Source organism: Scleropages formosus, chromosome 5 (assembly GCF_900964775.1).
Source record: "Scleropages formosus chromosome 5, fSclFor1.1, whole genome shotgun sequence".
NCBI lineage: Eukaryota > Metazoa > Chordata > Actinopteri > Osteoglossiformes > Osteoglossidae > Scleropages > Scleropages formosus.
Window position 1 is genome coordinate 16,082,546 of NC_041810.1, and position 23,228 is coordinate 16,105,773.

A 23,228-nucleotide genomic window follows, 5' to 3' on the forward strand; every position below is an offset into this window, starting at 1 on the left:
ATTAACATTAAAGACACCAGTTAAATCAGAAACTGAATGTCCTGTATGCTCAAGGACTGAAGTCACAGAGGGCTTTGGAGTTTGAGGTGGAAACAAGGTTTCACAAGGAGCAAATAAATAGTGACAGACTTTTTATTAAATGACTTGATACAGCAATGTGTCATAACTGAAGACTTTCCAGTGAAAACAGCTGCTTGGCAGTTGCCTGAAATGGCCACCGGTAGCCACAGAATAAAGAGGTAGTCCCCTCAGTCCAGTTAACAATACACATGTAGCACTGGACCTCTTTCACGGGGTCTTTTCACCTGAAGAATTATTGCAATTTGCTCCTCTCAGTCAGATCATGCTCACTCTGCTCATGAAGACAAGCAGCCCCTATGGAGCAGCGAGCTGGAGCCAAAGTTTCTGACTGTGACGGTGTGAAGGAATGAGGCTGGCTTGGAAGGGTTCTAGGTCGTGGCACGGGTCCTAGCCCCTGAAGGTCACGAATGTGCTTTTTTGTGGTGCCAACGTGGAGGGCTCTATGTTGGCCGCCAGCCCCAGAGCCTCGGGCCAAGTGTTCCTTGCTGACCCGCTGAGCGGCTCCATCTCGCGTCTCACTCTGGGCTGGCACCTGTTTGCCCCAGTGTCCCCACCGCCACCCGCCCAATGACCGCAGCCCCGAGTTCCCTCAAAGCGCTTGACAAGGTGAGAAGTCTCCATCCCACAACAATTGAAAGCTGAGCTGGGTGGTCAGCTGCACGCATCCATCATACCTCGCTCGATCATAGTCGCCTGCCACACTCTCCCTCCCCTGCTCCGGGCTTAAAGAATGCTGGGTAACGGGCGAATACATAGGTGGACGCATCCCGTTAGCCTCAAATTTTGGGAGACTTCATGCCTCTTTCACACGCTGTGTGCTTCTGAATAGCAAAGACTCGGAGCTGAGTTGCATTGTGGGAAAGGAATCACGATGGTGTAGGTAGGCTGCCTGGACCTAGTTTAGTGTTAATTTTCTCCATGTCTGCATCTTTCCTCTCTGAGGGGTTTTCTCCTTTACTTTAGAAGTGCTGCCTCAGCTGTTCCAGTTTCCTTCATCTCTGTACTTTATTTTTTTTTTTGCTAAGAATGACTGTGTAACACTAATCTGTCTCAATGATGTAATTTCTTTCTGTGATCCATTTTTTCACTCCTGTCTAGTATTTAATTTTTTTTTCATAGCGTTCCATGTGACATCAGTCTGGGACAATGTGTAGCAAAGTGTGCTTATTGGAAAAAAGAAAAAAAAAAAAAAAAAAAAAAACTTGCCTGAGACTCGGCCTTCCAAGAACTCTAGATAAAAGAACGCCCTTTGTGTCCTCGTGGGTTTTCCCTGCATGTGTTGGGTTCTTGCTGAAGTGATGCCTGTTTTTCTGGAGTGTGTTCTTCTTGGCCGCGGAGGCTGAATATCTAAGTGCACGGTTTCCCTGAGTCATGCGCTGCGCTTCCTCTCCCGGGTTCTTCATGCATGGCTCTCTGCCCAGTGCTGGAAGCCGATGCCATCCTCACGCCTTAGGACCGCTACCTCGGGGCCTTCTCATGATCACCGTGTCACTGTAGAGCACCTCTTTAGTGAATAACATGCTAATTAAATGGCAGTGGACTGGCTGTTTGGATTTTGGATTCTCCTAATTAATGCGATGAAAGGTTTAACTCAAACCCAGGCCTTTATAAATGCTCAGGGATTGTCCATATTCATATTTTTTCATACATGCCCAGATTTGTTTTTGGAAAATAACACTTGACCCAAAAAATGCATTGTAATTTGTTTCACATTGTTTTGAGAGTACCAGGCAGACGATAATGAGGCATGACATCACAATATCTGTTTGTAAAAATCTGATCTATTATGTCTCTCTATGATAAAACTGGGAATTAGGGAAAGTTCTTCATCTCAGGCTTTTCAATTTGAATAGTTTACATATTTATATAATAATAATAATAATAATAATAATAATAATAATAATAATAATAATAATAATGTGTGTTATGCTTTCCCCAAACTTATGTTTAGATTTTTGTTCTTGCATTGTAACTGACCGATTTACTAGAAGGACACATTAAAAAGCTTCTGAAATAATACCGTGCATTATTTATAATGGGCACAGTGCTTTCCTAGACACAGCTGATATAAACACAGGCTGAAAGTATTTCGCAAAACTTCTGAATGAACAGCTCTCAGGAACAATAAAAAAGACAAAAATATTCAGCATTTTTAGCAAAATTGTCGATACACTAAAAGCAAAATGTTCCGTAAATACAGCGTAATCTCTGTTGAAAGTATTTTCTAGGTATATTAAATGGCAGATTTTGGCTTAAAGGTATAGGATGGTGCATGAGAGTGGACTGAGAATGCTTTTTTCACTGCAGAACTGCACTGCAGAATTTGAGCTCACACAGCACTGCTCGTCTGAACCCCTGGACCATCACTAACTTCATTATTCAGCAAAGCAGCACTTCAATGTGTGCCTCTATCTGAAGGTATCTCACAATAGTGCCAGCCATCCTTCAGTGTAAAAGCCCACCTTCCCCCAGATTTATGATTTTTTTTTTCCTTAGGAAAATCAGTTAAATAAAATTAGGTCCAGGTACACTATTTGTCTCATTTTCCTTGAATTTTATAATTAAAACGTATGCCGACATGAGATAACCTAACTTTTCCTTTCCTGGAAAGTATTAAAACAGTAAATTAAATATATTCCATGAAGTATGATTTACGGTCAGAACATCAACCTCCCACATTGAAAAATTAGAGGTCCGTGCTTGCCGGTGTGCGAACACAGTGCGTATATCATCATAGCTTTAACATGGACTCGTAAGAATCAGTTAGAGAAGACATTATAGCTCAGCAATTAATGCAGCCGTTTGCTTTCCTGCATAAAAAGAAAGATAATCATTATTTCCTCGATTTGTTTCTGGAAGAATGTCCTGTTCTCGAGATGTAGATACTGAAATAAAACACAGTCGCATGCTGACAGGCTAATTGTCGTGCAGTGTGTGTGTGAGCAGAGCATTGGCAGCGCAGAGGCGGCCCCATGCGGGGGTGGGTGGGGGGCAGGTTTGGAGGGGTACACCGTCAGCTGGCTCAGCTCGGGGCTCAGGGAAAGATCCAGAGCGGCTGCGGAGTGGAGAGACCACCCGGGCGCCAGGCCAGAGGACCTTGCCGAGTTCCTTCCTCCAGAAGGAGAGACGCCACGGCCAAGGATTTCTCTTTTTTTCTTTCTTTTTAATAACGCGGCCACCACTTGCTCAGTAGCAGCAGCTTCCAATGATGACTTAATTTGACCATTTGAGCCCAGTGAAAGACCCTTTTTTTGTGTAGAAAAAAGGAACAAGATCCCAGGCTGAATTCACCTCCATTTTTCCAAATTGGTCTGAGCCACCAGCACTTAGAGCAATTACAATCCCACTACGTTACATTCGTTAAGCCGCGCCAATGCTGAAAATCTAACGACGTGCGCGGTGTATCGAGTTCTGATGGGAAAGAACAATGTTTGGTATAAAATCAAAGTCTGGTGTCGAGGGGGGAAACCGCAAGGCCTAAGTGTAGGTTTGCGAAGTTCAAATTTTATTTTCCGTTTAGTGCGTAGATCGTGTCTGCAGCCCTTGCTCCAGCTGGAGCACGATGCGCGCGTGCTCAGCGGTCGGGGCGCTTCTTCGGTGCGCTGCTGCATGTCTTCAAAGATCCGATCGGCGTGAAGGTGTTGCACATCGCTGGTTTCATAATGAGCCAAAACGGAACCAAGACCCTGACTGTTTTCCTGAAAAGCAGCAAAATCATTCGCTTTTTCCAAGGAATTTACACTTGAAAACACAAGGGAATGTAACCAGAAAATTTAGTCACTTCTTTTCTTGTTCTTACACAAGATTCTTGCTTGTGTTCCAAACAAAAACAAAATCAAAGTTTTCTACTCTGCTGAAAATGCTGCATCTCTTGGAGGCATCTCCTGCACAAGGGGTCGAACTCCGCATTTGACGGCTCACTAAATTCAGTGTTGTGCGGATCCAGTACACCACAGTGGCCTGTTCTCTGTCAGATGTACAAAAAGTAGAAAAGACTGACCCTAAATATTCAATATTTGTAATGGAATCTTTGAGCGATGTAACTGGATATTTAATTTTCAAAGTCAATTGCTCCTTTGACTCATTACAAGTACAATAAGATGCTTGTTTAGCTGCCTACATGTGTTAACAAAATAAATAAAGGTAATATTGGCATATTCGGTTCAAGGGCAATCATTTCAGTTATGGTAACCATATCCCCCTTTTTGTTGTGGGTTCATGTGGAAATAAATGTATAAAACTCGAAGCGCTTTAAGGGAGTGTGTGGAATTCCGCTGAGGTCTGTGATCAGCAGCTTCACAACAGGGCAGTTATTTTGATTGTCGACTTCATTGTGTCATTACGTTTCCCGCAACCAAAAGCCAACAAAGTGAACTGGTAAAGCACTGGCACATAAAATATCAAAAGAGAAGAAAATTGCCCCATGAGTTTCAGTGTTTGAAAGATAGGAGCGTTTGGGGGGGGGGGGGGGAGTGGGGGCAGTCTAGAAACGAGCCAGCCGACAGCAAAGACTCAATCAGAAACATTCACAAGCAATTAATGTAAAAAGTCTTAAAAGTGCAGCAGAGGCACTCTGTGCGTAAAGAGCTGTGGGTTTTTTTTTTTTTTTTTTTTTAAACTTGAGACCTCTGTAATTCTAGCTCTGGGTCTGTACACTGCAAACCAGAACCTTCATTGTGTGAAATTGGCCTTTATGTCTTGGCATGAAATCGTCGTGTTCTGTCTGAGAACAGGCGTCGCTATTTGCTTTAGCGTTTCGCAGCGCTGGAATTATTCGACCCCCCCTATAAACACACACACACACACACACACACACACGTACATGGAACCACCAAAGTAAGTCCTCACTCATTTTCCATGTTCGGTGGGTAGCAAACCTTGAGCCGAGGAGGCTGCCTTGGCACAAAAGTAAAAAAAAAAGATGTAGAAGCACTTCACCTGAAATGTATATGGCAGTATTTGCATTTAAATTATAACCACGAACTAGCAGCATAAAACCAACACATCTTAATAATTTCCCCAGCAGTCCTTTATCAGAGGCCTCATTTGTTATATCTGACTTTTCCTCTCCTGTACCTACCACCCCCTTCCTGTGTCTTCCATTCCATCCCATCCCACCCTATTCTGTCCAATCCCAACATAAACCATCCGTCGGTGACCCGACCCATCGCTTTGAACACAACAGGATGACAGGGGCGCAATAGTGGCTTTGTCACTGTCCCATACTGAGGCCCTCTCCCACTGTACATGACTCTGGGAAGAGGATCTCCACGCGATTCTCTTGTCCCCTAAATCAGGTCTCAGTGAGTTCAGAATAACGATATCTGTGAGAAAGCCTTATCTGAAGTCCATTATGTATGTATATCTGAGTGAATAAATGAGTCCGTGTGTGTGTGTGTGTGTGTGTGTGTGTGTGTGTGTGTGTGTGTGTGTGTGCATCTGAGAGAGTGTGAGTGAGAAAGAGAGAAAAAGAGAGAGACAGATAGAGAGCTAGAGATAGACCTTCCTATGATGGATTAGTGTTACATCCAGTGTGTACCATGTCATATAGGCTTCAGACCACTATGACGCTGCAGTAGAGAAGCGGTTACTGATGACAGACTGATGGACTTTTAACCAGTCTGCATGTTTGTTGTACAGTTATTCATCAAATTAGTTATGAATAATGAGCTTTTCATTTCTCACAATCACCTACTATTCAAGTATATAAGGGTACGAAACCAAATACATTGCAGATGATGTCTTCGTCACCAAGGGATGAAAGTTTTTAATTTTTCTGTAACATCCGGCATGAGGACAGCAATTCAAAAGGCCATATTTGTCCGAATATTTATTTCCTTGTGTCTTTATTCTCATAGATTCCCTCCGGTATGTTAACAGTGACCACACAGAATGCAGATCATTGATTCATGAGAGAATCACCTCATCCCAAATGGGCCCCACTTCCCCTAATCCTTTCATTGACTGTAAAGTATTATTCTTATTATCATCAACAATATTTAATAATAATAATAATAACAATAATAATAATAATAATAATAGTCTATTCAAATCTTTGAATGTGATGCAAAATCCTAATGTGAAGTGCTGCAACTGGAGGTTTAAACTGATTACAGCTAAACTGAACCTTAGGTTTAGGCTTCGTTACTCCTAACTGGAGAGTGATGAGGAGTCAGTCAGAATGAAAATGCTGATGTCTGAATTGTTGAACAAATGCAGACAAAAAACAGCAATTGTGGTTTTCTGAAGAAATACAAGAAAAAAAAAAAAACAAAACTAGTCTTGGCAGAATGGCATAAAACATAAATGAATGAATAAATAAATAAATCCCTGTGGTTATGTTGGATGTTTTACTTACAAACTGGGATCTAATCCCACTTCCCACTGTAGTTCCCTCAGTCAAGGTTCTTACTCTGAACTGATACACAAAAAATGACTCTGCTGTATAAATGGGTAAACAATTAAGTAGCTTAGTGTATATATTTAACAATGACTGATTTTTTTAGGAGAAAAGTGTCAGATAAATAATTTAACAACAACAACAACAACAACAACTATTATTATTATTATTATTTTTATGGTAGTGGTGCAGAAGGTTTGTCCAGTGCCTCGCTGTTTGGCGGGTCTGGGGTTCGAGTCCTGCTTGGTACCTTGCGATGGACTGTAGCCCCCACCCCTTCAACCTTGTGCCCAATGTTGCCGAGAGGGCTGCGGCTCGCCGTAACCCCGCTTGGGATAAGCAGTTATTGACAATGGATGGATGGATAATAATAATAATAATAATAATAATAATAATAATAATAATGATGATGTAATTCAGCTCACTGTGGTAGGTAGCAGTAGCTGGAAACAGCGCACCACTTCCTCAGTGGAGCTGAGCCCTTTCCAGGGGCCTGGGGCCTTTTTCCAAGTGTACACACACGAGGAGTGTGGCAAGACCACCACACACAGACGCTGCCTCGTTGACAATCGCATGGAAATTGTGTCAAAAGCAATTTAAAAACCTTTTGACCTGCAAGGTTTTATGAGAGTTAGTTGAAGACTTTTTGCTGTAAGCCTCTTGGTGACAGGAAGTGTGGGCGCTGGCCAGTTTGTGTGACTGACAGAGCGGGGTGTAGCTCCAGCTGGCCAGCCTGCAATGTGTGTGTCCCTGCGCCCGGCCGGGGTAAATCTGGACTGCTATTTCACACCCTGGCTGATGGATCACAGCACCGCGAAACAATAGACTCTGTACCCTGGATCCAAACTGATGCAGTGCAGAACACGGCTTTGCTCTTTGGACACAACACAGATGCAACATGTGCTGGTACGTTTTAAAATTATTTAATTATATGAAACTGCTGAAGTAGTCATTCATATGTCTGAAGCATTAGAATACATTGTACATAAAATAATGCTGAACAATTACAGGCTTTCTCCCCATCATCTTCACATACTTTTCAGAGTATTGACACTAACAGTTAACATTAACACACATTGATTGAAAATCACTGCAGATTTCAAAACCAATACGGGACATGACAAGAAATTGGTGTCCGGCAGTGTCTCCTAGACTAGAAACCTGTCAGACCTACGTACAAGTATACAACTGTACTTTTTGAAGAATGCCAACTTGGTAACACACACACACATACAGTCTGAAACCACTCGTCCCAAGCAAGGGGTCGCAGGGAGCCAGAGCCTAACCTGGGAACACAGGGCGCAAGGCTGGAGGGGGATGGGACACAACCAGGACAGGACGCCAGTCCGTCAGAAGGCACCCCAAACAGGACCTGAACCCCAGATCCACTGGAGAGCAGGTCCTGGCCAAACTCGCCATACCACTGCACCTCTGCCGCCTGGTGAGCTAAATATTAGATAAAATTAAATTTATTTTTATATTTTTATAGAGCACTCTTCTCACATAGTGACACAGAGCACTGAACAAAGGCACGAGGCAAATAGAAAGCTGGTTATACATTAAATTACTAAAATGACCATGAAATTATTAAAACTGTGAGTATGCCTACTGGCCATGGAGGAAAGGAACAAAAAATTCCCAACTGAAAGTCAAGGGAGAAACTAAACCTCTGGTGGTCCTAGTGCCAGTGGCTGCCCATTCCTCCTGGGCATTCTAGATTAAAAAAAGACTTTTAAGTCAATTTACAGCTATTTATAACATTGTAACTGAGTGCTAAGAACTTGATGAATACAAAATGTCATCCAGAGCATTATGATACACACTGTGTATAAACTGATGGCAGCACTTTTAATGACAATTTCCAGCCACATTCCAAATGGAAAAGAAACAAGAAAGCTTGAACACCTCATATAATGTAAAATGATGCAAAATACATCTGCAGCAGATGTTTTGCACAATACAGAAGTGTTCTGTTGTGTCATGGTGTTAGTATTTTTTGACTAATAACTCACGCGGAGGCGCACACACCGCACTTACATTCAAACATATTTACATGTACAGTACAGCTGCAGCTCAGGTCAAGCAGTAAATATCACATTGCCCAGTTTATTACAGATTGATCTTTACATAATGTTTTTAGATGACTAAAAGCAAATTCATCCAAAGACTTCAGTTTGTTTTTAAAGTTCTCCTTTTCCTCTTATGAACTCCTTTATTCACAGCTGGATTTGTTTCCTTTGGGAAGCTGCCCAGCCAGATGTTTCTCTTTGAGCCACTGTAACTGATACCTGCAAAGAGTGATTTCTCAGATTGCTTTGTCTGCACCGCTCAACACCCACATAATGCTTTATTACTCTAAGTGGAATCAATATGGATTTCGAGGTAATGTTCTTTAGCATAATTTAGTATGTGCAAAGCTGACATATTTAATTCGCCAAAAATTACGTTTTGGAAACAAAGCCTGGAGTGTGGGAGGATTTTTAAAAATTAAAAAAAAAAAAAATCTATATGATTTTCAATCAAACAAAGCATTAATTCCAGGTCTCTCTCTGTTGAGGATACCAACGCAGATACTAATTGCCTGTTAGAGGTCTGTCTCCCCCTCATAATGCCTTCAGTTTCCTTTTTTTGCAAATCAGTGCAGAATCCTCCGTAAGCTTATGGCAGGAGAATAGCTTCACCCAATCTGCTTAATTAGTGAGGAATGAACTAACCTGTTGCTAATTAAACACTCCTCTGGCCTCATTCTGTACAGCCAGAACCTTCCTTCAACGTAACGGGTGGGATACAGAAGGCTGCATTATGATGCGAATCAATACCCCTCAGAAGAATTATTCTCTCATAAGATGAGAACTGCTGTTATTTGCTGCTTGACGTTTCTATTGCTTTACTGGCTGCTTTTCTCTTATTTTTCCTTTCTTACCTCATGCATCAATATTGCACTTCCTATTACAGAGGAAACAGACATGCAATTTGTGCTTTTAATAATCACTCAATCGCTTAATGCCTAGGTGGAGAACTCCAGGTGAATAGTAGATTTCTACTTTCATAGCTATCTGCTTTCATGGCACCAATATTACAACAGTTAAATTGCTGGCAATGGTTGTAAAAAACCCAAACTATTGCCTTCTGACAGTTACAAAAGAATTTATTTATTTGCCTAGCAGGGACAAATCACATTATGTACTGGAAAATAGCATATATACAAATAAGGCTTCAGAGGTCTTAAAAACCAGCAAGGAAGCATTAAAAAAGGGGTCAGATCATGCAAAAAAAAAAAAAAAAATAAAAAAAATAAAATGCCTAAAACATTTTTTTTTTTAATTGCACCCTTTAATATTGCACTAAAAACAAATGCCAAACTGCTTTGCACACCAGTTATTATTTACTGTTGATTATTAATACCACCATGATTATCACCATAATAATGTATCTATTACATGTGCATTATGAATATACAGATTACATCCATTATGAATGCTCTTTATGTGAAGTCTGTCTTATTTTTTATTCTCATCAGTCAAACCTGTGTAAGGTTGAATGTTCACATGTTGCACCTGTGATGCTTGAACCCAGGTGGTGGACTCAGGTTTATCCACCACATCACAATGACAAAAACTGGTTTGATGGTCTTCAGCAAAAAGAAGATGCTGAGAGGAAACTGCTGAACTGCTAAGAATTAACCAAGATTTCTTATGTGCTCATAAAAAAGCTACATACCTTACCAAACAAAGAAAAAAAGGAAAGCTTCTGAGAATGTGAGGAGCACAGGACATCTAAAGCACTGGAGATGTTAAAAGATTCAATAGAGATATGATGGAAAAACATGCGATTTGAGCCATGCAAATCAACAATACAGACATAACACTGATATGAAATTTTATAATGAATGACTGTGTGACAGGAGGAAAGGTGCAAGGTGTGGGTTTGTGAAACAGGTGAATGCAGCGGTACAAAACCCTCTCAGACTAAAACAGAAACTTCAGTTCTTCCATCTCGGTCTAAAGCTGTTAAGGCTGACAAGCAGTCGCTTTACTATACAAAATAATAATAAAAAAAACATGAAACTTTTTCATCAGCAAGAGAGTTAAACCATAACTTCACCCAGTGGCTTCTCCCAAAAACATAGTGGAAGCATGAGATGTATGCATGAAAATTCCAAACCTGTTTATTTGTCCATCACATCAGAGCATGGCCACAACCACAGGAACCAGCAACAGGCTATCAAAGACTGAAATTCTATAGGGTTTGCAACTTTGAGACGGTTCTCCATCTGTTCTCGGGCTTCCCTCCTTGGAGCACGGTCAGTGTGGGGCTGATGGTGATTCCAGATACCCCCCAACACACTGCTGCAACCCCTAACCCTACCCGAGCGGCTAATCACAGGTGGGTTTCAAGTGGCAAGGCTCCCATTCTACACAAGACTGACAGGTGGGGCAATTTTATGATGACTCCACTTATAACAGGCCCTCATAACATTTTGAGAATGCAACATGAGACCCCAGACCTGTTGCACGTGCCAACTCTTCAAGAAAGTGTGGAGACCAATGCTTTGCATGTCCCGTTGTTAATCGTTTCTTTGTGTTGGGAGCGAGGGCAGCAACAGCAATGATGATGAGAGTTACTACTGTCCAAGGGCAAGTGTGAGTGAGCTAAAAAAGTGAGAAGTTGCCCAAGATGTGAAGAAGAAAGAAGGCATGATGTACCATCAGACTTCCGCATAGTAAGCAACATGTGCTCTACAGACTTTCAACAATTCCAGTTCATCCGAGTTAACCCTTGGAAGGTGGTGCATATGAGGATCCTTTGGAAACTGTTAAAGAGACCCAGATGTAGATGAGAACACAGTCTCCCTTGAAAAGATCTCACTCATGCTCCTCATGCACCCTTCTTTAGAGCCACGTGGTGTCAACGAGACCCTAATTGGAATAGGTAGCATTACTTTACTCTATTCATGTGTTTTAGGTAAACTGCTGACTCTGAATTACTCTTAGTTTGACTCCCATGTGATGGACTGGCATCCCAGCCAGGGGTGTGCCCTGCCCCACACCTTGTGTTTTGTGAGTTGGCTCTGGACCATCCCAACCCTGCACTGGACAAATGGTTATTGATAGTAGATGGGTGGATGGATGTCACATTATTGTGCTTAAAAAAGCCATTCTCAAATGCAATTGTTGAAAATGTGGATTATTAATGCACATTCACATCCTAAAATTATTAATACCCCATAGCTGCAAATTTTTTTGCTAGCTTGTACATTTTTTATACTCCACTCAGAATGCTTCAACTCCAGAAGCTTTCATTTTTATTTTGATTCCCGTGTGAATTGTTGATCCCCGATTTGTGAAATATAAACAACTGTGTAATATTAAAAGTTGTGGACGTGGTCAAAGCGCGCAAGGGCCAACTTGTGGTTACGCAACAATAGTAAGAGCGAGAAAAGTGCTGAGTAAAACTATCTCTAAGCCCAGTTGCAGAACAAACGGATGTCATTTTCTATGACACACTGTCCCTGAATGTGACTTGCACCAGTTTTAAAATGGCTCGGGGGGTGGGTGCCCAGGGTTGACGAGTCAGAAAACCGAGAAAGCAGTGTAAAATGGAAGAGCGACACACAAAGGTTACACACACTGCCAGTCATTTGTGACCCAAAATAGACTCTGTCGCCATTGGTAATGTAACACACTGATCAATATGGCAGGAATGAGAAGAATGCGGCTTGTAAAGCGAGTTCTGGGCTGTAAAACATCATGTAACGTAGATAACCTAGCCTTGAAACTGAAGGAGACAAGGAAGGCAACTGCACCGAATTATGACCCATTTTGCCTTATTAATGCTATAGAACACTCGTGTGAGAAGAAATGGGTGGAGGTGAAACATGCAGGCAGATCGGTGCCCGTAGCATTTATCAGCTAAGTGGTGGGTGATTTGCACTGATGCTGCAAGTCAGCTGCAGGCTGGCGGGGGGTGGGGTGGGGTGGGGGGGGTTTGAAAGGCATGCATAATCTCACAGCTCAAGTCTCATAGGTCCATTTGAAAGCCTCCTGGAAAATATTCACTTCTGACTTCTCAGCGACTCTAGATGACAGGAGCTGGAGCTCTGTGTGCTTCACACCCATTGCCAGAACTTCATTCTAAGTTTTAAACAAGTTTTTCTCTCCTTGTTTCTTATTTAGTCACAAATGATTTCTATTAAAACTTTATTATTTGACAAGCTCCAATTAAATGAACTGAATGAATGAATGAAAGATTGAATGAATGAATGAATGAATGAACGAACAAATGAATTAATGAATGAATGAATGAATGAGTGAGTGCAAAAAGCAATTTAATACTAAAAAATAAATATAAAAATAAAACAAAATACTAAAAGTAACAGAAATTACACCATCTATCATTATAGCATTTTCCCTCAAGGGACTGTGTTGTGATACTGAAATACGATAATGTTTGACTCACAAGTCCTATATTTATTTAACTTGCAAGGTGAACCATACACTGCATATTCTACACATGGATGCTATTTTCTCTGATAAAAAATGTCATACGCAATAACAAGCTATTGAATGGCCGCCCTGGTCACTGTAATAAAAACTAATTTAGCAGTTGACCTAAACAACCATCAGTTACAAAACAATTCAATGAAATGTAACTTTAATTGCACTTCTTACAATTGTTCCCTCAAAATAAATAAGTAAAAAAAATCACTACAAACTCAATCATCATATTTAATTGTACGTGTGGCCATTTTGAGTATCGAAATATATTATCGGAAAAGATAAGAGTTGAAGAAATTGTTCCAAGCCACGTGCAGGTTTTCAACATTGTACTGTACTGAAAAAAAAGTATTTTACTAAAAAAAGTATTAGAAAATCTATGTCTGTAACAAAGGATTTTCTACGTAACTTTTATAACACAACGGTGTCACTTATTATATTCATGTTTATACAAAAATTCAATTACCATGCATTGACAAGTCAAACACTCTAAATACTAACCCTGTAGCATTTCTATATCAAGTTTAAGCCAAGAAATATGTTACTTAACTGTATACAGAGCCCTCTGTGCTAATAATTCCACCTTTTTTGTGCTGGATTGGAGATTAGCACCTTGTTTTCTTGGACCGGAGTACAAACGTCAAAACGGCAATGAGTAAAGCGCCATCATTTTATATAGAACACATAAATCCCCTCAACTTAGTAAGTGGATGTGCATCTTCTATTTTGGGATGTGGGGGGGTTATAAAAAGTGCAGTGCTTGTTTAGTTCGGGGAGGAGGCTATAAATAACGGTTCTCTGTAAGCGAAGAGGCCGGAACAGCGGCAGTCGACCCTGCGGCAGACAGCTGGGGGACAGGCGTGGGGTTGAGCGGGTTATGGTTCAACCTTTTGAAGGTTATGATCACAGTGATTTCTGTAAGGGCTTCACATGCCCCCCCCCCACTCCCTGGTCATGCCTGTGGACAGGTGGGTACCGGTTTTGGTTTCAGCTCTTTATGTTCTTCAGTACGATTTCCTTTCGGTTCCAAACCTGACCACGTCTCTGTTCATGAACTTAACCGCTCTCTGCTCCTAACAGTGACCACTCCCTGTTCCTGCGAATAACCACCATCCATTCCGGATTTTGGTCCACGTTTCATTAATAAGCCTGGCCACCAGTTCCAACGGCTCTCTGCTCCTAAATATTCCTGAGGGTGAGCCCTCTCCATACCTGAGCGCGACCCCTTTTCTGTTTCCGAGTCTGACCCTTTCGCGTTCCCAGGCGTTGACCCGCTGGCCACTCTGGGTTTTCGCCCTGGGGTCGGTGAGCGGACACCCGGCATGTCCCCTCTCACCTGCTCTCCCTCACCCCTCCCTGGTTGCGCCAGCTGTGCTCTGCCACGAAACTGATTTCGGAGTGTTAACCACGATGTTCTTCCTCTCTGCTGTAGGATTTCATTTGCAGAGCGCAGGGGGCAATATCTAGGGTAATTCCAGGGCTTAGTGTCACTGATCTTTCTGCGGATCTCCTTGGGAGAAAAATTAAACTAGCGGTAGGGATTCTTCTCCAGGCCTTGTTCAACTTGCCTGCCCGGCCTGAGAGCAACTGCCTCCCTCCTCCAGGCTCACCTTCCTCTCTCATGCAAACCTTAGCACAGCAGCTCTCAACCACATTCTAATTAGCTGATACATCTTTGACTATTTTCATTGCAGAGATCACCACAAATAAGCCTTGCAGTAAGTGGTTCGAAAATACGTATAAAAATTTTAATTAATTTGTAGAAAAATGGAGTATAAAAGAATAATAACTCATGACGCGTATGCATGGCATTGACAAAATTCCAGAGATGGCATGAACTACAAATAAAACTGATTTTGTTCATTTCAGGTTTATTGACGTCTCGGTACGTGACCTTTGATGCAAGTTTGTATAGGAAACACGGTCGAAAATAGGTAAACAGAAAGACCGCTGAGTTGATGAAAGCAGCGAATTGAGTTTATTATCTATTAAAACTAAACCTGTTTTATATATGAGCTGGAAAATATTTAATGAAAAATATGTCAACAATCAGTTTAGCACACCTCTGGTAAATGTCACGCCGAGAACGTGACAGCCGAAGCAGCTTAATTTAATTTTAATGCTGTTTCGCTCAATGGCATAGGCTGAAAAAGGTAACGTGAGACATATTATCGCTGATTCTCAATGATTAAACATAAAGGTCACAATCTGTATTTATTTATGAATCTGAAGAAAAACGACACAGTGAGAAGCGTTGATCTTCTAAATATTGATTTAAAAAACAGGAGACAGTCATCAGTTAGCACATGGACCTGTATTTAGGACCCAAGTCCAAATGAAGCTGTTGGACCCTGCTGGCAGCGGTTGTCATTCCTGGAGTACAGCTGCACTGTGGTAAAAGCCATTACTGCCCTATTCCTTGCTAACGGTGTACTGGAGCTTTGCATGATGGTACAAAATGGTGAAGCCAGATGTGTCAGCATAGTATCAATGTTGTTAGCGGTGCAGAAATCTATCGGTCGACCAAGATGTATTTATATTATTGAATTATATGGAACTCAACACAGCCAACTGTTCAGAGGTAAACCAGCTCTGTGCCTCGTGAGTTCAATGTAGATGCCAGTAGGGTTCCAGTCTGTGGTTTTGATTATTGTGAAAATTTAATTGAGGCCTTGATAATGAAAAGAATATTCATTGTTTAGGATTACATAACTACATTTACATTTATTGATTTAGCAGATGCTTTTATATATGTTACATTTACCTGCTTATTTATCTCTGTCTTCAATGCATGTCTGCGTGTATGTTTGTGTGTGAGTCTGTATATTGTATGCTGCTGAAATGAAACAGAATTTCCCCCTGGAAAAAAAAAAAAAAAAAACTATAAATAAATAAATAAATAAATAAATAAAGAAAGAAATTCTCCAAAGTGATGTGCAACTTACGGTAAACCAAAGTTAATTTCAGAAGCACATTATTCATACATACTTAGTTTGTCCAACGCGACTGTTTTTGCCAGGTCCCATTACAAGATCTTCACAGATGATGGGAGGCAAATTTATGCAGCTGTTAGGAGGTCCGAGGAGAAATGGATCTGAAAGAAATTTGTTTTGAGACCCTTTTTGAAAACTCACAGGGATTCAGCATGTCTGAGGGACAGGGGGAGCTTATCCCAAGAAATTAAGTCGAAAACTGAACAAATTCGGTCTTTTGATTTTTGACCCCTTGAAAAGCAGCCAGAGGTGGAGAATTGCAGCACTCTTACTGGGGTGCAGAAGTTAGCATCATATCAACATTAACATACTCAGGTTTGCACTAAAAAGAGGTGTTCGCTTTTAGAAAGTTGCCAAGCCCTCACCTTGGCCACACACTTTCCAATGTCACTGTTGCACATGACTAAATTGGAAGGCGAATTTACCTGATCTGTAAATCCTAAGAACATTAAGCAACAAAATGCAGCTACAGAAACTGGCAGCTCTTAATGTGATTTAGATAATGGGGAACCCAAGGAGGTCAGTCTCACACAGGGGCATTGGCTTTTTGTGTGCAAGTCTATTTATTTTTCGTAGCGCACCCACTGGGGCATTTCACCAAGCAGGATAACGCGCTTAGCCGGCTAGCTTTTTGTAAACATGTTAAATAATCCCAGCTTTCTCTTCCCATTGGACAATTACGCTTTCGGTCAAAAGATTTAGGAAGGGTAGCCGGCTGAGAGGGTTGTTTAGCGAAATGCCTCAGACACAGCAGGTTTTAAAGGGAAGAAAATGTTTATATTTTATTGCAGTATTTATTTTTACCCTTAGTCAAGTCGTTTTTGAAACAGACAGGGATCTATTCACTTACAGTACTCATCCAAAATTTAAAGTTGGAGGTTTGAAAATTGGGATATTACTCAATCATTTCGAACCATAGTTTAAATTTTGACCAGTGGTAACATTTTTTTTTCTAACAATAAAACATAATGTTAGATTTCTTCTTGTGTAATTGCTGTTGATTGCAACTGCTTAAATGGTTTTACGTTTTCTTTGTAAATTAATAGCTCCTGCCTACACAATATAACAAGTGACATGTTGAACCCTCTGTTTTTCCAATTTCCTAGGCAGCGTGCTGGTTTGACTTCTTAACGCAAAGAGGCAGAAAATGTGTTCTCCATTTAAAAGAGGTATAAAGCCTATTATGAGGCACAGATATTTCCCTTTGAAATTATGCGCCAGCCTTTGGAAAGCATAAACAAATGTTTGCCACCAAGCACGATCAACTCCTTTTCTCAAAGCCACAAGTCAGATGAGAAGCATTATTGAGAAGCAACAACATGTTTTTGGAATTAAAATATTACGAGGACTTTCAAATAAGATTAGTTTTTAATTTGGTCCTTTCACAACATTTACATATTGCGTTTCATTTAAGGGACACCGTGTAATTGCTGTTGGTTTTTCCATGGAGGTGTGGAGAGGGGCAGAGCGAAAGCAGCGTGGTGAGAAGATCCACGCTGAGAGGCTGCGGTGCCGTTCTGACACATGGCACGACAGATGCTCTGAGCTGTGAGCCTTGACATAGCCGTCACTTGGGCCTGCTTGCTCAGTTTCCCTATCAAATACCTTAAGCTTTTATTGTTCTTTTATTATTTTTCTATTACGAAGGAGACAGCGGTTTTCCTTCTTTTCTACTGATGTGTTTCATTAAACAGAACAGCCCTCCCCACCCAGCAGCCATGCTTTTATTCGAACCACTGATTCTCAAGTCTCCCTCTATGTCGTGGCCTGCAAAACCCTTCTCAGGCTTTTGCACAGCAAACAGCAGGTCGACGTTATTGCTGCATTCTGATCTTGAGGTGCTCTTCCATCAGTTGTGACTGGCCATATGATCTGTTATTTACTGAATTATTAACTTTTACAGTGACTCATTGAGTTGAACATTTTCAAAGACATGAATATTTCCTATTTTTAAAAGAGTTTTTATGGCATTTCCATTTTTTAAATTTCTGCTTTTGCGGCACCAAAAGCAACCTGCAGCTTTTTTATCCAGCATTTAGTTCTTACAGCTCGTGGCTAGAGTTCCTCAGTGTTCGGAAGAAAAAATGGTGATCAATAGAAAAATGAGAAATGTTGCACATTTTTAACAGAATGAATCGGTGAAAAATCAGTCCTAAAGAGAAATTTACGGAGATAACTGTTTATTTCGAGTCTCTATAAATTAACTTTAAATGTACCTAGCTCGAAGGTAAGAAAAATGTTCCATATTTAGTAGAAAAACACTTTGTCTTCCAAAGTATTTTTTTATTTATTGTAGCTATATTCAAAGCTTTTACATAACCGAGCACATGAGCAAATCAAAGGGTATCTTGTATAATTAAATTGCTTGTGCCTTATTAGTCAAAGCTAGTTTTCTTAATCCAAACTGAATTCTGCTACCAATTATGCTGCTACAGGGAAGACCCGGCGTACTTAGATGACTCTTTGAGGTGACTTACGACAAAAGGTTTATAAGCTATGCTATTTAGAATTTATTTACCCAGCTGTACAGCTTGAAAAGTTTGACAATCTAGAAGGATAGCAGCCACGTTTGTGCTGTGTGTTCAAAATTTTGGTATCTTCTATGCATCAGGTCGGTCGGTGTCAGAAAGCTTGACCTACTGGATAACGAGTCACCAGGGTTCTCTGAACATAGTCCAGCCTGTCGTATTGCCCCATTGTATAGTAAATGGATGGCATGGTGACATTCTAAGCAGCATGCCATAATGGAGCCGTTTGGAGACATTATTTGATTTTGATTTGTCTAGTTTTTGTCGCCATAAGGAAACAATGGGGTTTGAAGTGACCGATCACCTCCTGAAGGTGCCCAGTGCATTTTGTTAACAATGCTTGATTTGTCTTTTGTTTGACCTTGCTACGTGTGACTGCTAAAAAATTAGAAATTAAAGACTGTTTTTCATACACGTGAGAAAACAACCTAGGAGGTTTGTGAGATTGGCTGGTGGGGGGTTAGGGGGAGGGGCTGGGGTAGCAGAATGAAAAACACTTGCATAAATATGGATTGGTGCACAGCACGAGAGAGAAAACAGTAATCAGACTGGTTTCCTGTGACAAACAATAACGTTTGCTTTAAAGCAGCAGAACTCTTCTCAGAGAGGGCAAGCAACTCCACTCGTAATAAATCCCAGACTCTGTTAAGCCCAGAGTCCTGGAAACGGCATACCTCATGGGCCAGCGTTGGGTCAGAGGAGGATGTCATGTTAAAAGAAAAAAGTTCCTTTTATCATTTACCTTGACGTTTTCCCATCAAACACTGCAAACCAGGAGTTCATCTGGAGACACTGTTAAAATGTTCCCCTTGCTTGCGTACAGCTTGACATTCCACAGTATTAACAGTGTGGGATAGAGCAGCTAAGCACAGTACTCAAGTAAAAGCACTGTTACTTTCAAAAAATAAGAACTCAGATAAAATTTTTGATACAAAAATTTTACAAGAGTAGAAAGGTTTAGGTCAAAAAATAATCAATAATGAAGTTAGCTTCACTTAAATGAAGCTCTTAAATGTTTAGAATCTAGTAATATTAAGAGCTACGTACAACATACAGCCTGAACAATTTTTTTTAAAAGGAAATTAAATCTGTTATGCGTTTAAAAATCAGATGCAGACATCCCTCAATTTACAAAATCAACCTGTTTCTGAAAACAGTGATCCACCGAGCATGTTCATTGCGAATAACTTTCTGAAACTGTGCACTGTAGCTAAATTGTACATACATACCTGCAAAACCATGAGATAAACTTTTCCTGCTAATGGTTCTGCTGTCTCTGTAATCATTAAATTAATTAAATTTTTTATTAATTAATTTATTAATTAATTTAATGGCGTCCCGTCCTGGGTGTGTCCCCTTCCCCCTCTAGCCCTACGCCCTGTGTTGCCGGGTAGGCTCCGGTTCCCTGCGACCCCGTATGGGACAAGCGGTTCTGAAAATGTGTGTGTGTGTGAAATTTAATTAATTAAAAAACAGACCCGTTATGTCCGACAGGAATTTCATATACTTCCGATAATTCCCCATTCTCTTAAAGCAATACTCTCACATCCCTAACACACCAACAGATGGAGAGATCTAGGTACAGACATGCCAGCTACCTTATATTACTGCACTTCCATTTCACTTGATTAACATGCAACTTTATTATTACTATTTTTTTTTTTTTTTGCACACACTTCAGATAAATTTTGCTGTACTGATTTTCGTGAAAAGAAATGTTTCCAATTGTTCCCTTCTTGTGGGGGCGCGGTGGCGCAGTGGGTTGGGCCGCAGTCCTGCTCTCTGGTGGATCTGGGGTTCGAGTCCTGCTTGGGGTGCCTTGTGGTGGACTGGCGTCCCGTCCTGGGTGTGTCCCCCTCCCCTTCTGGCCTTACGCCCTGTGTTACCGGGTAGGCTCTGGTTCCCCGCGATCCCGTATGGGACAAGCGGTTCTGAAAGTGTGTGTGTGATTTTCGTTCTATAAATCGAAAATTGGATATCAAAAGCTGTTGCAATGACATTTAGAGAGTTGGTAAATCATGGGATTCATGTGTTGTCAATGAGTATAATAAAATGAATACACTACAAATGAAAGACCACAGTCTGCTGTGTAGTAGTATTATTAAATGTACACCTTAGTCCAAGGCAACTTAAAACTTTTTTTTCGAGAAGTATTTAGTATTTATTTTTCAATAAAGCATGCATCAACATGCTGGTTCAAAACAACTTAACATCCTGAGAGATGTCGACTGCAAATAGCAAGTACACACACACACACGGGTGACAACTGCTTGTCCCAAGCAGGGTCGCAGCGAATTGGAGCCTCACCCAGCAACACAGGGTGCAAGGCTGGAGGGAGAGGGGACACACCCCAGACAGGACGCCACTCCACTGCAAGGCATTCCAAGCAGGACTCGAACCTCAGATCGACCACACAGCGGACCCCAGCCAAACCCGCTGTGCTACCCCACCTCCCTAGGAAGCACTGAATTTTAATTAAATTTTTTTCAAAGAGTGGAGAATAAATAAAAGAAGCAAAGAGGGGGTGACCAACTATAGATGATGTGGCTACTACATGTGCTGGTATTTAGCATCAGCAAATTGCCATCTGTCCATCAGCTTTCAGCTCCATATAATACCACTGGCTCCAAGGTGATGCAGTAGTCGCGTGCACTTCAAGGAAAACAACATTGGTTTTAAAAAATTTTTATAATTATGCTTTTATTTATTATTATGCTTCTATGGGGTATTAGAATTTCATATGATCTGTGGGGAAAAAACCCAGGAGTTGTAGATGAGCACAAACCCTCTGCTCCAACCGTAGGCATGGCGTTTTATTATGCTTACGCCTTTACAAGGTGGTGTAAATACCTCTGCTAGAGGACTCAGAGTTCCCAATCACGTGCACGAGTCTTCCTGGCTCACCAGGGAGAGTGGCTGGGAGAGAGAGAGCCAGTCTGCTGCTCTGTTCCCATTCAAAACTCACAATTATTGCTTCCCTCATTATAGAGCAGTTTGGGTTTTTCACATTTACATTTGTTCATTTACCCGATGCTTTTCTCCAAAGCGATTCACAACTCAGAGAACACACACACACTGTTTTAAACCACTTATCCCACGGGGGGGACACGGGGAGCCGGAGCCTAACCCGGCAACACAGGGCCGGAGGGGGAGAGGACACACCCAGGACGGGATGGTAGTCTGTCACAAGGCACCCCAAGCAAGACTCAAACCCCAGACCCACCGGAGAGCAGGACCTGGTCAATCCCACCGCGTCACTGCGTCCCCCCACCTCACAGAATACAAAAGTGCATTTTGCCAACAGACAAGAAGATACTGAAACTGACGCTTAGTCCCATTTCTCTCTCTCTCTCACTCTCTCACTTACTCACTAAATCAGTCACCCTATTCATTCATTCATTCATTAGTGGAAAGAGGAGTGTGAGAGGAGCAGGCCTCAGAAACAGGGATCCTTGTTCGTAGAAGAAATGGTGAGTGCAGCTGCCCTCGTACTCCCAGTCGGTGAACAAACCATGGGACTATGTATGTGAAATTGCATTTTATGACTTAAAGAGCTGCAGCACTTCCTGTACAGAGATCGCTGGTCATGCATACAGGATCTAAGATAGTCACTTGAGAGTGTAAATGAAAACAAGCTGATGGGTTAAAACTCCATTTGTCGCATGGACTGCCCTGTCAGGTACGATCACTGATGCCCGTGTCATACTCGCGCTGTACATTGTTTGAAAGGCGCATGATTTACAGCGTTTCTTCCGCGTCATAATTAATTGCTCCGTGTGCGTCCGCCTGGCTGGGTTTGCTCTGTGATCAAATGAAAGCCAGCAGGCGATCTCCGAGGGGCCCTGTCCCTGGGTGTAAAATGGCTGCGTCGATGACAGATCATGCTGTTTCCATTAGGGCCGAGGGGAGTGTGCCGTAGCTTTGGGTTTCTGACCCGAGTGCGCTGCTGTCAAGGTGATTTTGTTTCTACAAATTTCTTCTCCTACGAAGCTTCGACGCTTGCTTTCTGCGAGAGGAGCATTAGACAAATTCCATTCATATGCCTTCCATTACCCTCCACTTTGATAGCGCTTTCGGTAAATTATATATCATCAATTACACACACACACACACACACACATACACACATTTTTATATTTTGTTAACCTTGATTTGAAAAAATAAAGCTTAAAAACTTCTGCTCAAACACTCACATTACTGACTTTTACATCATATGTATCTTTCAAAACGTCCACTGAGTACCAATCTTGACGGTGTGAACTGTACGGATCTGTTCACCAGCTCTGGACCTACAGCAAACGGAATCACAGAACTCTGGAGTCGGTAGCATTTTATTTGGTTTGGTTGTATTTTATTGGCTGGTTGTCCTTACAATGACTGTTGCAGTCAGACTGTGATTTTTTTTTTTTTTTGGCCCGCTCTTGTTTTTCAGTTGCCAGTGAGAAATACGGAATTGGTAGCATGTTGTTGACAGAGGATATAGACACCAGATTATTCCAAACAGGGTCACTCACGATGTGGCAGTCTCTACGTACAGTGTCATGCAGAAGGAAAAAAAAAAAAAAAACATACCGTTAGCTCTTGGAAAAGGACACTGGAAAACTTTTTTTAATTCCATAAAAGAGCAAAGAAATAAATAAATAAAACACGCTAAACAAATTAGACTTAAGTCCCAATGTATGATACTTTGCTAATATATAAATGCGTCAATTCATTAATCACAAATTAA

General features: G+C 41.3%; 1 protein-coding gene across 3 annotated transcripts in view; it reads right to left on the reverse strand.

Annotated features, from left to right (window-relative positions):
* Positions 1 to 23,228, reverse strand: part of pitx2 (paired-like homeodomain 2) — a 51,398-nt gene that overhangs the window by 22,375 nt on the left and 5,795 nt on the right. The window contains exons 1-2 of one of the 3 annotated variants that reach the window (XM_018759536.2): positions 15,967 to 16,041; positions 15,743 to 15,837 (exon numbers count right to left, since the gene is read on the reverse strand). The exons of 1 other annotated variant lie outside the window; for it this stretch is intronic. The gene's annotated coding sequence lies outside the window, so the exon portion shown is untranslated. Of the gene's footprint in view, positions 1 to 15,290; positions 15,347 to 15,742; positions 15,838 to 15,966; positions 16,042 to 23,228 lie in introns of those variants that run through there. One more of the 3 variants, XM_018759538.2, reaches the window with a different exon arrangement.